The following is a 20,128-nucleotide window of genomic DNA, read 5'->3' on the forward strand; positions in this document are numbered from 1 at the left end:
AATTCCATATCCCTCTATGCCTTGCTCATTAAAGTACCTGTCCAGATGCCTCTTAAATGTTGCTACTGTTCCTGCCTCCACCACCTCCTCAGGCAGCTCATTCCAGATACCCACTATTCTTTGGGTGAAAAATTTACCCCTTTGATCCCCTTTAAACCTCCTCCCTCTCACTTTAAATCTATGCCTTCTAGTTTTAGTCACCCCTACCATGGGAAATAGACTCTGGCTATTTACCCTAACTATGCCTCTCATAATTTTATATACCTCTATCATGTCTCCTCTCAGCCTCCTTCGCTCCAGGGAACACCATCCCATCCTATCCAATCTCTCTTTATAACTCAAGCCCTCCAAACCAGGCAACATCCTTGTGAATTTTTTCTGCACTCTCTCTAGCTTAATCACATCTTTCCTGTAGTGTGGCGACCAGAACTACACGCAGTACTCCAAATGCGGTCTAACCAACGTTATGTACAACTGTAACATGACGTCCCAACTCTTGTACTCAATGCCTCAGCCGATGAAGGCAAACATGCCATACGCCTTCTTCACCACCCTGTCTACCTGTGTTGCCACTTTCAGGGAACTATATACTTGCACCCCACGGTCTCTCTGCTCAACAACACTCCTCAGGACCCTACCATTCACTGTATATGTCCTGCCCTGGTTTAACTTCCCAAAAATGCTCACTTTGCACTTGTCTGCGTTAAATTCGATTTGCCAATCCCTTGCCCACTTTCCCAGTTGATCTATATCCTATTGTAACCTTAGACAACCTTCTTCACTGTCCACTATACCACCAATTTTGGTGTCATCTGCAAACTTACTAATCATGCTCCCTACATTCACATCCAAGTCATTAATATATATGACAAACAACAGAGGGCCCAGCATCTTCTGATGGTACACACTGCTGCCACTGTGTGTCGGTGGTGGAGGGAGTGAATATTTGTGGATGGGGTGCCAATCAAGCGGACTGCTTTGTCCTGGATGGTGTTGAGCTTCTTGAGTGTTGTTGGAGCTGCACCCATCCAGGCAAGTGGAGAGTATTTCATCACACTCCTGACTTGTGCCTTGTAGATGGTGGATACGCTTTGGGGAATCAGGAGGTGACTTACTCGCCTCAGGATTCCCAGCCTCTGACCTGCTCTTGTAGCCACGGTATTTATATGAGTACTCCAGTTCAGTATCTGGTCAATGATAATCCCTAGGATGTTGATTGTGGGGGATTCAGCGATGGTAATGCCATTGAATATCAAGGGGAGATGGTTAGATTCTATCTTGTTGGAGATGGTCATTGCCTGGCACTTGTGTGGCGTGAATGTTACTTGCCACTTATCAGCCCAAGCCTGGATATTGTCCAGGTCTTGCTGCATTTCTACACGGACTGCTTCAGTATCTCAGGAGTCGCGAATGGTGCTGAACATTCTCCCTTTAGTAAAACCATGCTGATTTGTTCTAATCATGCTATGCTTTTCCAAGTGCAATGTTAAGACTTCTTTAATAATAGTTTCCAACATCTTCCCAATGACTGATGTGAGGCTAACTGGCCTGTAGTTCCTTGCTTTCTCTCTACCTCCTTTCTTGAAAAGTGGCGTAACATCTGACGGGACCATTCCTGAATCTAAGGAGTTCTGGAAAATCATAGCCAGTGCAGTCACCATCTCTGCATCTATCTCTTTTAGAACCCTAGGATGTAAGCCATCTGGTCCTGGGGACTTGTCAGCTTTTAGTCCCTCAAGTCAGTCCAATACATTTTCTTGACTGATATCAATATCCTTAATTTCCTCACTCTTTTTAGCCCCTCGGTTGCTGCCCATTTCTGGTATGGAACTTGTATCTTCTACTGTTAAGACAAACACAAAATATTTGTTCAATGCCTCTGCCATTTCCTCATTCCCCATGATGATTTCTCCTGTCTCTGCCTCTAAGGGACAAATGTCTACTTTAGTTACTCTCTTCCTTTTTACGTACTTATAAAAGCTCTTTTAATCTGTTTTTATATTGCAGGCTAGTTTACTCTCATTCTATTTTTTCCCTTTTTATCAACTTTCTGGTGGCCCTTTGCTGGTTTCTAAAACACTCCCAATCCTCTGACTTGCTACTCTTTTTTGCAACATTGTAAATCTCTTCTTTTAGTCTAACACTCTCCTTAACTTCCTGAGTGAGCAATGGTTGGGTCTTTCTGGACGAGTTTTTGAATGGAATGTATTTTTGTTGAATCCTTTGAATTTTTCTTTAAATATTTCCCACTATTCGTTTACAGCCATACCTTCCAGTCTATTTACCCAATTGACCTTAGCTAGTTCTCCCCTCATACCTTCATAATTGGCTTTGTTTAAGTTTAAAATTCTTGTTTGTGGTTGAAATGTGTCACTTTCAAACTTAACATGAAATTCAGTGGTATTATGATCATTATTTCCCAGTGGATCTTTTACTATGACATTGCTTATTAACCCTGCTTCATTACACAATACAAAATCTAAGATAGCTTTATCCCTAGTCTGTTCTACAATGTATTGCTCCAAGAAACTGTCACGAAAGAATTCTACAAATTCATCTTCTGGACTACTGTTGAAAATCTGATTGTCCCAGTCTATATGCAGATTAAAGTCCCCCACAATTAATATCTTACCTTTTTTACATGCTCCAATAATTTCTCATTTAATGTTCTGTCCAATAATATAACTACTGTTAGGGGGCCTGTAAACTACTTCCACCAGTGTTTTCTGACTCCTGCTATTTCTAATTTCCACCCAAACTGATTCTACTTCATGATCTTCTGAGGCCAGATCCCTTTTTATTAATGGCCTTATGCCATCCTTTAACTATCAGGGCTACCCCTCCTCCATTGCCATTCTGTCTGTCCGAAATATTGTGTACCCTGGAATATTTATTTCTCAACCTTGATCTCCTTGTGACCATGTCTCGGTAATGGTAATTAGATCTAGATCATTTACCTCTATTCACGCCACTAGTTCATTTATCTTATTACAGATGCTTCATGTATTCAGATAAAAGAACTTCAAATTCAGTTTTTTACCTCTATTCCCTGCAATGATCTTACTGGCAACGTACAATTTTTGTTAAACTCTCTGTCCCTTCCTGGGAGTCCCATTCTGTTGGGAGTTACCCACATCACTATCCTGCTCCAATGCCCTGACCTCACTCTTTGGACTTCTAAATTTCCCTTTACCCAAACCCTCCCCCCACTCTCTTAGTTTAAAGCCCTGTCCACAGCCCTAGTTATACAATTGGCCAGGACACTGGTTCCAGCCTGGTTCAAGTGAAGTCCATCCCAACGGAATAGCTCCCTCTTCCCTGAGTACTGATGCCAGCACCCCAAGAATCAAAATAAAAAGCATCCCAAGAATAGTAGAAAATCAAGAGGCAAAAGGCAGAGAGGAACTTAAAACAATCATTATTACTACAGAAAAAGTACTAGGAAAACTGGACCTGATGGCTTACATCTTAGGGTCTTAAAAGAAGTGGCTGCAGAGACAGTGGTTGTAATCTTCCAATATTCCCTAGATCTGGGAAGGTCCTAGTGGATTGAAAAACCGCAAGTGTAACACATCGATTCAAGAAAGGAGGGAGACAAAAAGCAGGAAACTCTCAGCCAGCTAGCTTAGCATCTGTCATTGGGAAAATGCTAAAATTCATTGTCAAGGAAGTAGTAGCAAGACATTTAGAAAATCATAGTAAAATCAGGCAGAGTCAACATGGTTTTATGAAAGGGAGATTGTGTTTGACAAATTCATAAGTGTTCTTTGAGGATGTAACAAGCAGGGTGGATAAAGGGGAACCAGCAGATGTAATGTATTTGGATTTCCAAAAGGCATGTGATAAGGTGCCGCAAAAAGAGTTACTATACGAGATAAGAGCTGGTGGTGTTAGCATGGATAGAGGATTGGCTAACTAACTAACTAACTAACTAACAGGAAACAGAGTCGGGATAAATGGGGTGTTTTCAGGTAACTAGTGGAGTACCACAGGAATCAGTGCTGGGGCCTTAACTATTTACGATTTATATTAATGGCATGGATGCATGGACCGAGCGTATTGTTGCCAAATTTGCAGACAATATAAGGATGGGTAGGAAAGCAAGTTTTGAGGAGGACATAAAGGGCTGAATTTACCTGCCCCTCAACGCTGCAGGTCACGGCGCGGGGTCCAGTAAAATTCTGCGGGAAGAGGCCTGCCTCGAGCCCTAACATTGAGAAGGACCCACCGCATATTACCTGTGGCAGAAGGACCTCAGAGCGGACCCCCCGCCACTCAGCGGCGGCACACCAATTACCATATTCAAAACGGTACTTACCTCTGCAGATTATGCAGTCTGCCGCCTCTTGATGCACACTTCCGGATTTTACAATTAACGGGCAGCCGTCACGTGGCGTTCCATTCCTGAACAGAAAAGCCAGTGGGTCATCAGAAGCAGAAGGTTTTGCTAGGGAAAATAGTTCTGATATTCAGGGGTCTCACTCAGCATACTGGAAGGAGGGAGGGAGGGGGGGATATTCAGGGGTCTCACTCTGCATACTGGAAGTGGGGGGATATTCAGGGGTGTCACTCTGCATACTGGAAGGAAGGAGGGAGGGGGATATGCAGGGGTCTCAGCTCTGCATTCTTAAAGAAGGAGGGAAGGGCGATATTCAGGGGTCTCACTCTGCATTCTGGAAGGGAGGAGAGCGGGGGTCTGGGATTACTGGAGGGAAAGCACTGCAGGTATGAAGGGAAGTACCGTGTACCCTCCATATGTAAACAGTGTACACTCTGCGTTTGTTTGTGTTTGTGAAGAAGCAATGGCACTCTAGTCACCCTGTGTGTGGGGAGGGTGCCAAAAGGGTAGGAGCATTGAGGTTTAATGAATGGTGGCGGCAATCGAATCAGCTGGTAGGATCTTGATGTGGTCATGCTGTGCCACTCTGAGTGTTGGCCAAGATGGACAATGCCATGCCATGGCACATAGTTGATCCATGAAAGCAGCTGATGTACCCGTCAACACCAATCCCTGCCCTGTTTGGAACCTTCGAATAAATGAAGGATATAACTTTATTTATCACATAGAAATAGGTATGGCTCATCCTACATCACGTGATCCTCTGCTCGTGAGGATCCGTATGCACCGAAGCCAAAATCAACAGGCAGGTGTAATCAACGTCGAGGCCCCCGGCCTTGAGCAGCAGCCCCCAAGGGGAGCTCGCCATTACAGTCGCCGTGTATCTACAGGCCCCACATGACATACCATCGGATGTCAGAGCACCAGTGTCAGAGGTGATTGCGCATCTAGAGAAGGTGGTGACACGTCTCTGTGCCCTGCTCAAAGATGCCCTGCAGCCCATGGGCTTCAGTGGACATCCTATGCCTGTGGTCCTCATAGTGGTAGCGGTTCTCAAGCTTGACGCCTATGCAGCTTTTCAGGGGCCCATCGGAGACCTTTGTGGGGTCAGAGAGTCAGCAGTGCATCGCTGCATCAGGGAGGTCACTGATGCCCTGCACCAGAGGGCCAGTGAGTATGTCCGCTTCAGGACGGTCTCTCACAGCCAGGCCTAGGAGGCCATCAGTTTCAGCACCATTGCTGGAGAACCATAGGTTTTAATATTCATAGACTGCACTCATGTGGCCATCAGGCCTCCCGCCAGGCTACCACCTGCAGACGCACCATTAGAGGAATCCTCTCCATCTAGGTAAAGCTGGTATGTGATCACCGGAGAAGCTTCATGCAAATCTGTGCCCGCTTCTCAGGTAGCTGTCATGACACCTGGGCCCTCCGCCAGTCCCAGCTGTGATCACTGTTCACTGAACTGGCTCAGATGGAGGGGTGGCTGCTTGGAGACAAGGGCTATCCCTTGCAGACATGGCTCCCGACACCAGTGAGAGACTCCACCACTGCTACTCCACTGAGCTATGAGCCACCATTGAGCAGGCGATCGGCATGCTGGGAAAGTGCTTCCAATGCCTGGATAGATAGGGTGATGCCCTGTACTACAGGCCAAAAAGGCCAGCTCCTTTCTTTGCTACTCACTGTGCTCTGTACAACTACACACCCAAAAGGGGCCAGGCCTGGCATGATGAGGAGAGACGTCAACAGGATTCTTCCTTGGACTATTAGAATGCTGAGGACCGACAACATGAAAGACGCATGGAAGGGCAGATGACACCCAGGCTCTGCATGCAGGGCTAGCAGTGAGCTAGGGAAGTACAGCAGTGGCTTATCAGACAAAGGTTCTTTGCTCCATAGGAACTGACACGAGCTCTGCAAGTCACACATCGTCCTCGCTCACTTGCTGTGCCGCAGTCCACATCTGCAGCATCCCTGTGTAAACCATTAGAGGCAGCAGCTGACTGAACCAATGTCCATGTCACTGCATGCATGGAGACCCTCATGAGTAATGGTGGCATGGCAATGATGTTATTGCATACGTTGGCTCTCCTGAAGGGCCAGTGGTGCAAAGGGATGTGACATTGGCGCTACATGCTGGCACACATCATTCACACAGAGAAAAGGACACACATGTTGGTGAGATACATTTAGTGAAAGATATATTTACATTGCTGTGACACCCATGCATTCCCATTTGTGTCAGTGTGTTCTCTGTAAACACTTGCGAGTGCCCTTTCTCAGTGCAACCTCTGCAGTAGCAGCCTGACTGGAGGAAGGCTGCTGATCTGATTGCCCTTTGGCTGTGGGTGACTTTGGCGCTTGTACCCTAGAGGGCCCCGGCTGCCTGGGGCAGTGCTCATTCATCCTCTTCCCACATTGAACCCTTTGACGCCAGATAGCCCCATGGCTACTCACCTCCTCTGTCATCTCGAGCCACTCTGCCTTGTTCAGGTGGGAGGGCCGCTTTTTACCATCACTGGTGAAAAATACCTCCCGCCTTGCTCTCACAGCCTGGAGGAGAGTGACCAAGGAGACTTCGCTGCACTATGGGGCCACCCTAGAGCACCCCTCTGTCATCCTCGGCTTTTGGTGTGGTCCTTTAAGTGCAAAGGTGACTCCACCGTGTAACTGCTCTAACTTCTGGCTGCAAGGTTTGTCTTGCACATGTTTGAAAACCAATGCAGGACGAGTGAGAAAATCTGTGTTATTGTCATGGTTTTTCAACTATTACACATCGACGCATAGTCACGAACACTTTGCTTCTGCAGCAGCTGATAATAGTTATTGGTGTAATATTTCTAGTTAGAAATGCAGCTGGAATATGAACATATTTTCCTGTTTTTTTTAACAAAGATCGTTTGGTCACAGACCTGAAAGTTAACTCTACTTCTCCCTCCACAGATGCTGCCTGACCTGTTGAATTTCTCCAGCACTTTCTGCTTTTCTGCCAGATTGACAGCAGCCTGCTTTTCAACAGTGAGGTAAGTAATTCTTTGACAGCTGTCAGGAAGCAGGCGCTTTAAGTAAGGCTCCAGCACCTGCTGCACCTGCTGCACACTGCGCCAGATGTCCCACCTCTCCCTACATAATATGGGGGGGGGGGGTCGCAGTGATGCAAATGAGCCCCCGCACGTAATATTGTGGGGGCTCGGCAGCGGCCACTGAATACGTCAGCAAAGAGGTACAGATAGGTTAAGTGAATGGGTAAAAATTTGGCAGATAGATTATAATGTGGGAAAATATAAGGTTGTCCACTTTGGCAGTAAGAATAGAAAAGCAGAATATTGTTTACATTGTCAAGAAAACATGATATGCCAAATGAGAAACAATAATTCATCAGTTAGAAACTTACATTAAACTTTTAATGAAAAAAATCCAACAGATAACTTTTTTAAAAAACTGACACTCAAGTTAGCCACCGCAATTTGGATCTGAAATACCAGGAGATTGAATTGGCGGCACAAGTCTAACAAGAAGCCCAGCCAGGACAATGCTTTGGCTCACTGAGTAGATTATCTAGATCACCCTCGTTAGCGGGACATTCAAAACCATCTTGAGGCATTCATGAGTGGAGACAATCCTCCAGGAGGTCAATACTAACAATACCACCTGAGAGAGGTTTTAGGTTTTAGACTTTGGATCTCATTAAAAACAAAGGGGATTGAGAGAACCATGTGACTGTATTCCCAGACTGTGAAAAACTGGAAATTTTGTTGCACACAAGAGACAAACAGTAATTGAGTGTGCAGTAGCAGAAAAAAAAAGACTATGTGCCTCCCTTTGTCTCTCTCTCTCTCCAGAAAACATCAAGTTTGGAAACCATCTGTGACTGTGGACCCTCCAAGCCTACAGACTGCTACAGCCAGAGACCAGGGGAAGAGAGCCACCTACAAGTCTGCCTCCAAGAAAACCCCAAGCCAAGTGGGCCAGCCACAAAGTGCACTTTGACCAGCCAAAAACTTCAAGAATACAACTTCAGCTGGAAGACCACTGAATTATCCAAGCTCACAGACTGTGTATTTATCTTTCATTTATTCTGGACTTTAATCCAACCACAAAACCGACTTTCCACTCTGTAATCTATTTGTGTGTGTGTGGTTTTCGTGTGAATGTGTAGTGTATTTTTTATTATTTTTAAATCGGGTTTAGATTGTTGAGTATAATAAACTTACCTCTTTCTTGTTTAAACTCACGAAAACCTGTCCGATTGGTTCTTTCACGATCACATTAAAAGGTAAATAGGTAAAACACTCACTGAGGTTGTAAGCACAACCACTGTTTAAAAAAGGAATAAATCCTGTTGCGGTCAAATTAGAGGAAGGGCAAGGGGGCGACTGTGGCCCATTCCTCACTTGGCCATAACAACATGGAGAGAGACTGCAGAATGTTGCGGTACAGAGGGAACTGGGTGTCCTTGTACATGAATCACAAAAAGTTAGCATGCAGGTACAGCAGGGGAAATCAAATGGAATGTTGGCATTTATTGCAAGGGGGATGAATTTTAAAAGTTGCGAAGTCTTGCTGCAACTGTACAGGGTATTGGTGAGCGCACACCTAAAGTACAGTGTGCAGTTTTGGACTCCTTGCTTAAGGAGGGATATACTTGCATTGGAAGCTGTTCAGAGAAGGTTTACTAGGCTGATTCCCGGGATGAAAGGGTTGTCTTATGAGGAAAGATTGAGCAGGTTGGGCCTATAGTTTAGAAGAATGAGAGGTGATGTTATTGAGACAAGTAAGATTCTAAGGAGGCTTGACAGGGTAGACGATGAGAGGATGTTTCCCCCTCGTGGGGGAGTCTAGAAGTAGGGGGCACAGTTTCAAAATGAGGGGTTTCCCTTTTAAGGTGGAGATGAAGAGGAATTTCTTCTCTCCAAATGTCGTTAATCTTTGGGATTCTCTTCCCCAGAGAACAGTGGAGGCTGGGTTATTGAATATATTCAAGTTGAGTTAGACAGGTTTTTGATTTACAAGGGAATCAAGGGTTATTGGCGGGGGTTGGGGGGATCAGGCAGCAAAGTGCAGTTAAGGCCACAATCAAATTAGCCATGATCTTATTGACTGGAAGAGCAGGAAATCTGTTGTCCTTACCTGGTCTGGCCTACATGTGACTCTAGACCCATAACAATATGGTTGACTCTTAACTGCCTCTGAAATGGCCTAACAAGTCACTCAGTTCAAGGGCAATTAGGGATGGGCAACAAATGCTGGCCTGCCAGGGTTGTCCACAACCCATGAGAAAAGAAAAAAATCTTATGACCTTATATTGCTTCAACCTTCTGCCAAAATGCATCACCTCACACTTCTCTGTATTAAATTCCATCTGCCACTTATCTGCCCATCCTGCTAGCCTATCTATGTCTCGCTGCAGTTGATTTGCATCATCCTCATTGTTTGCTACAACTCTTAAGTTTGGTATCATTAACAAATTTTGAAATTTTTACTCTATCTTCCAATATCCAAGTCATTTATATATATTAAAAAAAGTGGTGGACAAAACACTGACCCTTGGGGAACACCACTGTCCACCATCCTCCAGTCTGAAAAACAACAATTAATTCGTGGTGTTCCGCAGGGATCAGTGCTAGGACCTTTGCTGTTTGTAGTATATATAAATGATTTGGAGGAAAATGTAGCTGGTCTGATTAGTAAGTTTGCGGACGACACAAAGGTTGGTGGAGTTGCGAATAGTGATGAGGATTGTCAAAGGATACAGCAGGATATAGATCAGTTAGAGACTTGGGTGGAGAAATGGCAGATGGAGTTTAATCCGGACAAATGTGAGGTAATGCATTTTGGAAGATCTAATACAGGTGGGAAGTATACAGTATAAATGGCAGAACCGTTAGGAGTATTGATAGACAGAGAGATCTGGGCATACAGGTCCACAGGTCACTGAAAATGGCAACGCAGGTGGATAAGGTAGTCAAGAAGGCATACGGCATGCTTGCCTTCATCAGTCGGGGCATAGAGTATAAAAATTGGCAAGTCATGCTGCAGCTGTACAGAACTTTAGTTAGGCCACACTTAGAATATTGTGTGCAATTCTGGTCGCCACACTACCAGAAGGACGTGGAGGCTTTGGAGAGGGTACAGAGGAGGTTTACCAGGATGTTGCCTGGTCTGGAGGGCATTAGCTATGAGGAGAGGTTGGATAAACTCGGATTGTTTTCACTGGAACGACAGAGGTGGAGGGGCGACATGATAGAGGTTTACAAAGTTATGAGTGGCATGGACAGAGTGGATTGTCAGAAGCTTTTTCCCAGGGTGGAAGAGTCAGCTACTAAGGGACATAGGTTTAAGGTGCGAGGGGCAAAGTTTAGAGGGGATGTGAGAGGCAAGTTTTTTTTTTACACAGAGGGTGGTGAGTGCCTGGAACTTGCTGCCGGGGGAGGTGGTGGAAGCAGGTACAATAGCGATGTTTAAGAGGCATCTTGACAAATACATGAATAGGATGGGAATAGAGGGATATGGCCCCCGGAAGTGCAGAAGGTTTTTAGTTTAGACAGGCATCAAGATCGGCGCAGCCTTGGAGGGCCGAATGGCCTGTTCCTGTGCTGTACTGTTCTTTGTTCTTCGTTCTTTGTTAATGACTCGCTGTTTTCTGTCCTTAAGCCAATGTTTTATCCAAGCTGACGCTGACCTTCCTATTCCATGAGCCTCAATTTTGTTAACCAGCTTCTTACGTGGTACTTTGTCAAACACTTACTTAAAATCCATACGGACATCATCCATTTCATTCCCTTCATCAACCTGCTCTGTTACTTCATCAAAAAATTCAATCAGATTAGTTAACCTTATTTGAATTAACATCTAGTATTCACTCCCAGTGCATAACTATCATCCAGCCACTTACAGTTTCATTTTCTGTAACACAGAAGGTTGGCTACTTCTTAGCTTCTTTTCCGTAGCTCCTTGTTGCCGTCAGACACATTTGTTATTGAACATGCATGTTATTTTCCTCCATCTTTGACAGGTCCCAGGACTCTGCACCAAGATGAAGAGTATTAATTATTATGCTATCCTGCACGGTGTGAAACTCAACTCGGTCCTTTCACAATTTTGTTCCTCTAATGATGATTAAAAGCCATAGCAACTGAAAATGAATTTAATAAATGACTTACTAAAAAAGTACACAGCGGATTCTTTTTTTGACCAGATGCATTTAATGGGAAATAATGACTGAAATATTGGCATTCCATAACACTGGGATTAACAGGACGGCGCATTACTTCTTAAATAATAATTGCATCACAAAATAATAATATTGTGGTATCTCCATGTGCGACAGTTTCCAATCAATGCCTGCAGGGGTCTAGGAAGGTGCACTCTGTCACTTCGGCTTTTATTAATGCATGTACGCGGCTCATGTATGGCAACCCAGAGCATACCTTGCCTGTAATTAATGGGAATATGCAAGGAGCAAAACGAGCACGGTACGAAATGACAAATTAGCTGCGCACTTCTACACAGTGCTGTGTTCGCGTGTAAATACATATTTTTTGAATTTCATCCAAAACCCACAACCATATTTCAGCTCAGGTTATTTTCCTTTATTACAGTCTGCTGCAATAGGAGTCGTCCTTGAGATTCGATCGCAGTTGTTGGATGTCAATCATGCAAGAGTGCCGAGGGTGCTTTTAAAAAATTAGATTGTCAGTCAGTTTCTTGACAGTCGGATGCCGTCAGTCACTGGTGCAACTGATGAATTGAAACTCAGCTGCAGTGCATGACTTTTGAGTGCGGGTCACAGGAAATGATTTTTAAAGTATCACCTTCTGTGCATTGCCATTAGATTTTGCACTTAAATACTGCTGATTGCGATGGTGCTCCGGTCTCACCGTGGCTTTCAAACATGCAATGCACGGAAGCAAGGCCTAAATACTTCTGGTTATCAAAAATGACAACCGAGGTTGCAAATGCCTTGCAACGGTTGGCAATTACAACAACAACTTATATTTACATAATGCCTTTAATGTGATAGCACGTCCTGAGGCATTTCATAGGAGCATTGTAAAACAAAAATATGACACCAAGCCACAAAAGGATATATTGGTCAGAGAGGGCGGTTTTAAGGATTGTCATAAAGGAGGAAAGAGAGGCGTAGGGAAGGCATTCCAGAGCATGGGGCTGAGGCAACAAAGGCACCGACACCTGTTGCAGAGTGATTATAATCAGGGATGACCAAGAGGCCAGAATCAGAGAAGCTTAGATATCTTAGAGGGTTGTGGGGCTGGAACAGATTACAGAGATAGGGAGGGGCATTTGGAAGCATGAGATCTGTTTTTGGTTGATCACTAGCTTTTAGCATCCAATAGATGTGTTAGTGTTACGTAATGTTTAATGAGAGTAGAGAAAAAAGATATTAGTGCAGCACTTTTCATTGTTCAGATAATGTCACCTACTATGCTGGAATAAAGATTGGTGAAACAGTAAATCAGCTGCTGTACAGGAAAGGATTCATCAATCAACAGTTTCTTCTCAATATTTTGGAGCCTAAATTAGATATGCCAGCTAGAAAAGATTTTGTTTTATTTCATGTCTCTCACAACAGGCACAACAAAAAGAAATGCATTAAATATAAGAAAGTCTGTTCTCATCGCCGTTCCTTCATCATTCCTGGAACTCTCTCTCCAACAGCACTGTGGCTGTACCTACACCCCAAGGACTGCAGCGGTTTAAGAAGGTGATTCACCACCACCTTCTCAAGTGCAATTAGGGATGGGCAATAAATGCTGGCCTTGCCAGCGATGCCCACATCCCATGAATGAATAAAAAAAAAGTCTTTTTCATATCTAATTAGAACAGGAATAGTTTTCCACAAAAGGCCTAATTCTGTGGCACAAGCAAGACTTGAAAAACTTATCCCCATCCTGCCTGCCCAAGGATCAATTACAGTCTGTATAGAATAGCTAGTTTATCTATTCAGTGTCTTATTATTGCCAAATATTGGGGAGTTTTGGGATAAAGGCTAACTTTCATCCCTTTGAACTGGGCTGGATTCAAACTCAAGTTGCAATGGTGAAAGGATATGACCTTAACATATTGCTCAAGATTGGTGTCAGTTTTGAACAATGCAGAATATAAATGTTTCTATGAACTTCATGAAAGATGATGGTTGATTGACCTTTCAAGCACTAAGTTTCTTTTGGTTGTCGCAGGTGGTTCACGTCACATAACCACTGCAGCCTAAAAATTAAGTTGGTGATTAGAGCAGCCAAATAATATGTTCCTCTGTCTGCTATGTTAACATAGACATTAATCTATTTAATTGAAATAGACCAAGGGCTGTGCTAATGTAGGGGATAGAGGAATCCTGCATGAATACACTAGATATTTATCTGCTATCATCGTCAGTCAAAAACTGGATTTTGAAAAATCATGATGCAGGTATTAACTGTTGAAGGGAAGTTTTTTGGTAGTGTTTGTATATGCTGAATAGGTTTGACTATACATTGATTTTGATTTTAAAGATACATGAGAAAAAACAACCAAAAAGATGCTCATGTTTTTAAAAGGAAGGTTCACATCATAAAAAAAAACAATTCTGGTATTTCTCCATGATGGCCTGTGTAGTGATAAAGAAGTTAAATCCTAAGCGGTACTTAAGACATTCACACATGATAAATAAAGAGATGTATGCGAGCCATTTCATTTGGAAAGAGCAGGATTCCTGCAGTGTGGTGAATCCTGTCCAAAAGAGTAATGCTACCAGCACTGAGTCACTGTCTCTGGTCCTGAAATCTACTGAACTTGCATCTTTCTGCACTAATCCTCATTTATTTTCGAAAGTGCAGTTTTATATATCATTAGTGCTAATTGTAGTGAAATTGATGCCATTTCTACTGACATTAGTCTATGACACAAAAAAAATGAAATTGACTTAGGTATATGGCATTAGGAGCCTTGTCAATTGCACTCTAACACGAAGATGGATTAGAAAACAATTACAAAAGCAATGGTGGTATTTATTTATATAACACAATAAGATATTAATATATGATTACAAAAGGATGCTAACTTTTAACCCAGGAACCAGAAAGACTGGTCAATTATTAGTTTTATTTTCAGCGTGAAATGAGAGTTGAGATTCCAGTTTCAATTTCAAAACCATATAGTCAGGGTTCATGAAACTGAAATGATCCAAAAGGAAATTCTTTTTTATAACCGGAGTTTGTGAAATATTTCAGCTGAATAAGTGCGGTTATGTTACAATGCCCTTTGCAATGAAAAATATAATAGTTGGAGTTCCCCACCATAACCCACATTTTATAATAAAGTTATATCACTCTAATCATAGAATGATATGACACAGAAGGAGACCATTTGGCCCATCGTGTCCATGCCAGCTCTTTGGTAGAGCTAGCAAATTAATCCCACTCTCCTGTTCTTTCCCCAAAGCTCTGAATTTTTTTTCTCTTCAAATATTTATCAAATTCTGTCTTGGATGTTACTATTGAAATTGCTTCCATCACACTTTCAGGCAGTGCATTCCAAATCAAAACAACGCACTGTGTAAAAAATGTTTCCTCATGTCACCTCTGGTTCTTGTGCCAGTCACCTTAAATCTGTGTCCTTTGCTTGCTGATCCTTCTTCCACTAGAAGCAGCTTCTCCTCTCTATCAAAACCATTCATGATTTTGAACACCTCCATCAAATCTCCTATTAACCTTCTCTACTGTAAGGAGAAAAACCCCAGCTTCTCCAGTCTCTCCACATAATTAAAATCCATCATCCCTGGTACCATTCTAGTAAATCTTGTGGGATGCCCAGAATACTCCAGCTGCGGCCTAACCAGTGTTTTTGTAGAACGTCCCTGTTTTTGTGCTCTACTCCACTATCAAAATGCCAAGGATGCCATATTCTTTTTTAACAGCCTTCTCAACTAGTCCTGCTACCTTCAAAGACTTGTAAACATACAGCCAAGGTCTCTATGTTCCTTCCTCCCCTTTAAAATTAGGCCAGTTAGTTGATATTGCCTCCCCTCATTAATCCTAATAATCACTTCACGGTTCTCTGTTAACTTTCATTGCCATATATCTGCTCATTTTTCCAGTCTGCCTCTGTCTTCCTGGAGCCTGTGACTATCCTCCTCATTGTCACTACATTTCTGAGTTTTGTATCATCTTCAAATGATGAAATTATGCCCTGTATATACAATTCCAGGTCATTAATACATATCATAGTGATCCTAATACCGACCATTGGAGAACACTGCAGTATAGATCCCTCCGGTCTGAAAATCAACAAATACTCTCTGCTTTCTGTCCCTCAGCCAATTTTGTATCCATGTTGCCAGTGTCCCTTTAAGCCAATAGGGGTTAATTTTGTTAACAAGTCAAATATGTGGTACTTTGTTAAAAGCCTTTTGAAATTCTTTTGAAATTGAACATACACGACATCAACCATACTACCCTCATCAACCCTTATGGACATTGATAAACTGATATATGCTAAATGTACAACTTAAAACAAAAACAACAAGTATGTGAAGAGGACTCCATTAATGTTTTTTACTAATCAATCTGCCATGATTTTGCACTTCAGGAGTTAACACCAAAAAGTAGTCTACATGTGAAGTGGGGTTAAAAGGCAGTGGATAATTGGATCAGAGCACACAAATGTAATGCAATCCTTATTTTAAAGTCACACATATTTCCTTATTAGTGTGTAATAATTTGACTTCAGGTGATAATTTATAGTTAAATTGCAAAACACAGAAATTTGTGAAGAAGAGTTGGTTGAAGAACAGGAGTTCATTTACAGTACAGGTTAAGGAAATAACAGATGTAAAATTGAGATTCTATAGCACCATCACTGACAGGAAGGTGTAATTATAGCTTGTCAAGTTTGCATTAGACTTTTTATTATAAACATTGGCATATGAATTCTTAATGGAAAAAGGTAGACCACAAATTTTTAATAGAGGCTTCATATAGTCTGATACAAGATGGTGGTCCATTGTAGACTAGAACACTCAGATGTACTTGCTAGCCTTGTCATGCTGAGCTAATCAAGTGTTCCACCATTGTGAAAAAGAGAAGAGAAATGTCTACTCACCTTGCCCAATTCCAGCACACAACAAAACTGGCTTACCAGGCAATTCCTTTGCCAGTGGCAATTGGGAGGTCCATAGCCAGTGAAAAATCCCAGTTGGAGGAGGTTATGTGTGACTAAGCACAATACAAAAACAAATATAGAAACAACCACAAATGGCCTTAATATTTATTGAAATTGGTATGAGGATGGGTTGGAGAGAGATGTGTGTTTGTAACACTGACATTCACAGCATAATATATAAAAGATTGTGCATTACTCCAGGACTCATTGTGGAAGTAAAATTAAGCTGGTGATATTGTGCGTCTCATAATATATCTGGTGGACTTTGATACCGTATGTCACTATTACAAAATACTTTGAAGTTCCTAAGTACCAATTTCAGAAAATCAATAACAGTATTTGTCCTAGGTCACATGACATTGCTTTAATCTTTAAAACAACAATGGAAATGAATCCCTGTAAAGATTAAAAAGAGTATTGCATCTTATACAAGTAATAAAGGATCACTCTCAATGAATTTAAGACAATAATCTAATCCTCAGATTCTGATGACTAATATGAAGCACTCTAGGTTTATTTACTGCTGATTAAGTCATCTGATCTACTTGAGTACAGTATTGATTGCAACTCACTGTCAGGAGCCATTGTCCTGTATGTTGCCAAAAGGACTTGCTTGATTTGAATGCCAGCAGTAAGATTTACACAAATACTTTCTGCAACATCTCAATTCTCTCTTGTGTAATCTTGCAATAGAAAAAAAAAGTTTAAAGATTGTAAGGAGTTGGTTTGGTTAATTGACTTGAGTCAAATCTTAGGCCTAATATTTATTAAGTCACCTCCATCAACTAAGCGCATAAGACATGATAAAGTCTCCATTCACTCATTTGTATGTACCAAAGGCAATTGTTACAGTGTAGGCCCCATGTCAAAAAGTTTAGCCCTGGAGCAATGGTCTTGGCCTTGATGTTATCTAATTTTGCCATTGCTGACAGGTTATGATAATTATTAGCATTACTGCTTGCCAAATAGCTGTTTATTTTAATCTCTCTTTTCATTTTCCATGCTTTTATAAAGGTTAAACTTAAGTATTTTGCTTTTAATGTTACCAATTTCTGGTGTAATTTACCCAATTTCAGTCAGGAAAGCAATGGGGATGTCACATTTGGTTGCAAAATACCCTGGGCAGGGAAAGGAAATTGGGAAACTGTTGAGTGGCTCCTGCTAAAGTGAGCGTGAGTAAAGTTTGCATAAAAGCAGATTTGCATGTGATGTTCCCACAGTCAAAATAGACCCGACACTCATTGCCCTGGTTCATCCAGGAAGATACTGATCAAGGCACTAGCTGCCATGCAACCCAGCACTAGTTACTGCCTTAGAAGTTCTAGGAGGTGAAAAGAGGAAACTTTTTTAAAAATTATAAAAGAGGGAAATTTTAACAAATGAAACAATTACAAGTTCCATATATTTCATTTTGAGAAGCACAATGTTAATTTTCTTGCATGGCCATGTCTTTTAGATGATTACTAAACACATCAAATTCAAATTCATTAGTTTTGTATTCAACGGTGACAAATTAATTGCATTTAATTTAGTTTCAACATTTCATGATTATTGAAATGTTACAAATAGCTTACTAAACAGTCAGCTGCTAGCCGAACAATTTTTAACCATACATTAATGTTGTCGTTTAATCAATTTTGTCAGCCACATTCTGCTAATATGAAGCTTCCAAATAATTCATAGTAAATGAAGAGAAAAATCAAGACTTACTTTGTATCCTTTTGATAAAAGATTTATGCTGATTTATTTTGCACAAAATAGTGGAATCCTGATATAAGTGCAACTATAAAAAGTCTCTGGTTTCAAGGTTGATAGGTAAATTGGCCATTATAAATTGTCACTAGTATAGGTAGGTGGTAGGGAAATATAGGGACAGGTGGGGATGTTTGGTAGGAATATGGAATTGGTGTATGATTAGTATAAATGGGTGGTTGATGTTCGGCACAGACTCGGTGGGCCGAAGGGCCTGTTTCAGTGCTGTATCTCTAATCTAATCTAATTTAAAGAAATGTTTCTCCTAATTTCAACAGTCATCGAATTCTAAATAGTAAGAAAAACCTGGTTAAATGCATTAAAATATAAAGAAACAAGAGTGTGTATCTCAAACCTGGGCCGGGATTTTGTGAGGCCCCCTGAGGCAAGGTCGGAGGGGGGTGAATGGAGTATCACGACAGATGGCAGGAGGGGTGGGGCGGCGGGCCCGTCGGCTCTCCATTGCCCAGTGGTCTTCTCAGGGGCGGGGTAGGCCAACAACAGCCTTCTCGCCCAGAGGCCAATTGAGGTCCTTAAGTGTCTCTTAACAGCCAATTAAGGGCCTCTTGCCACTGCCGCTGGGATCTTACCAGTGGCGGGGTGGGGGGGAACCTCTGCTCTGCGGGGTGGACAATTTGTTGTTCACGGAGGACCCCCACCGGGAACAACTTTACCCCCTCCCCCTGGACTGCATGATTACACCCCCAATACCCTCGCCGGGGTCTTCTGGACTGGCCTCAGCGACCCCGCCTCACCTGCCTCTTCTCCGGGGTTCCATCGCTGGGCCTGGTTCTGAGGCCTCTGCAGTACCAGCAATGACTACCGCTCTTGGTGGGCCTGCGATACTGTGGGCTGCTGGTGCCCTGATTGGCCAGCAGCTCTTGGAGGTGGAATCCCCTTCCCTTTAAAGTCTTTAAAGGGACAGGGATCTCATCTCTTAAAACTTTGATTCAAAAAGATTGGAGTATTGCTCCAGGGGGTCACAAAAAGGCAGAGGCGGGGCTCCCCTGCCTTTTCAGCCCAGCACCAGGAGCCCTGCCTCCAGCACAAAATCCAGCTCCTATTGCCAGTGATGAGTGCTTCTTTGGAGAGTAGTAGTCAGTTTTAACATCTGGCAACAGACCTGTGCAGGAGGGTAAATAAAAAAAGTGATGCTGTAGGACAGGGCATGGCAGTGGTGTTTAATGATTACTTTACATCAGTCTACACTCATGTGGACAATGCCCAAAACAGCAGACAAGAGTTGCACTGTAAGTGGAAAATACATTAGATAGAAAAAGTACTCTTAAAATAACTCAGGATGAGGAACCAGGTCACATCAACCAGAGGATGATTAAACAGTTGAGGTTGTGTTTAACTAATCTACTAGAATTTTTTGAGGAAGTTGAAAGGTAAGTGGTTGAGGGCATGCTGGTCCACATTATCTACTTGGACTTCCAAAAAGTCTTTGATAAGATACCCTAAAATAAGTTACTCTTCAAGACAGACTGAATCTTGAAGTGGTATCAGTGGGGAGCTGTTACAATGCATTGAAAGATGGAAACATTCTCATTGGCAGAAAGTTGTGTTTAATGACCATGGATCTGCTTGGAGGCCAGTTTCTAATAGGACCATGCAGGAGAAGGAACTTCTGCAAGCAAATCTAAATGTGCTGGGAGAATGGGCCAAACTTTGCCATTTGGCCTGTAATTTAGAGTCATGCAGTGTAATACACTTTGTCAGAATCAATACCAAGTGTCCTTACACCCTAAATGGTACTGAATTAAAATCAGTTGAGTAGAAAAGGAATCTTGGAATTATTGTTCATAACTTTCTAAAGGTTCATGATCAATTCCACGAAGTCATGGCTAAAGCAAGCATGGTATTAAGCTGCAT

Source organism: Heterodontus francisci, chromosome 30 (genome assembly GCF_036365525.1).
Source record: "Heterodontus francisci isolate sHetFra1 chromosome 30, sHetFra1.hap1, whole genome shotgun sequence".
NCBI lineage: Eukaryota > Metazoa > Chordata > Chondrichthyes > Heterodontiformes > Heterodontidae > Heterodontus > Heterodontus francisci.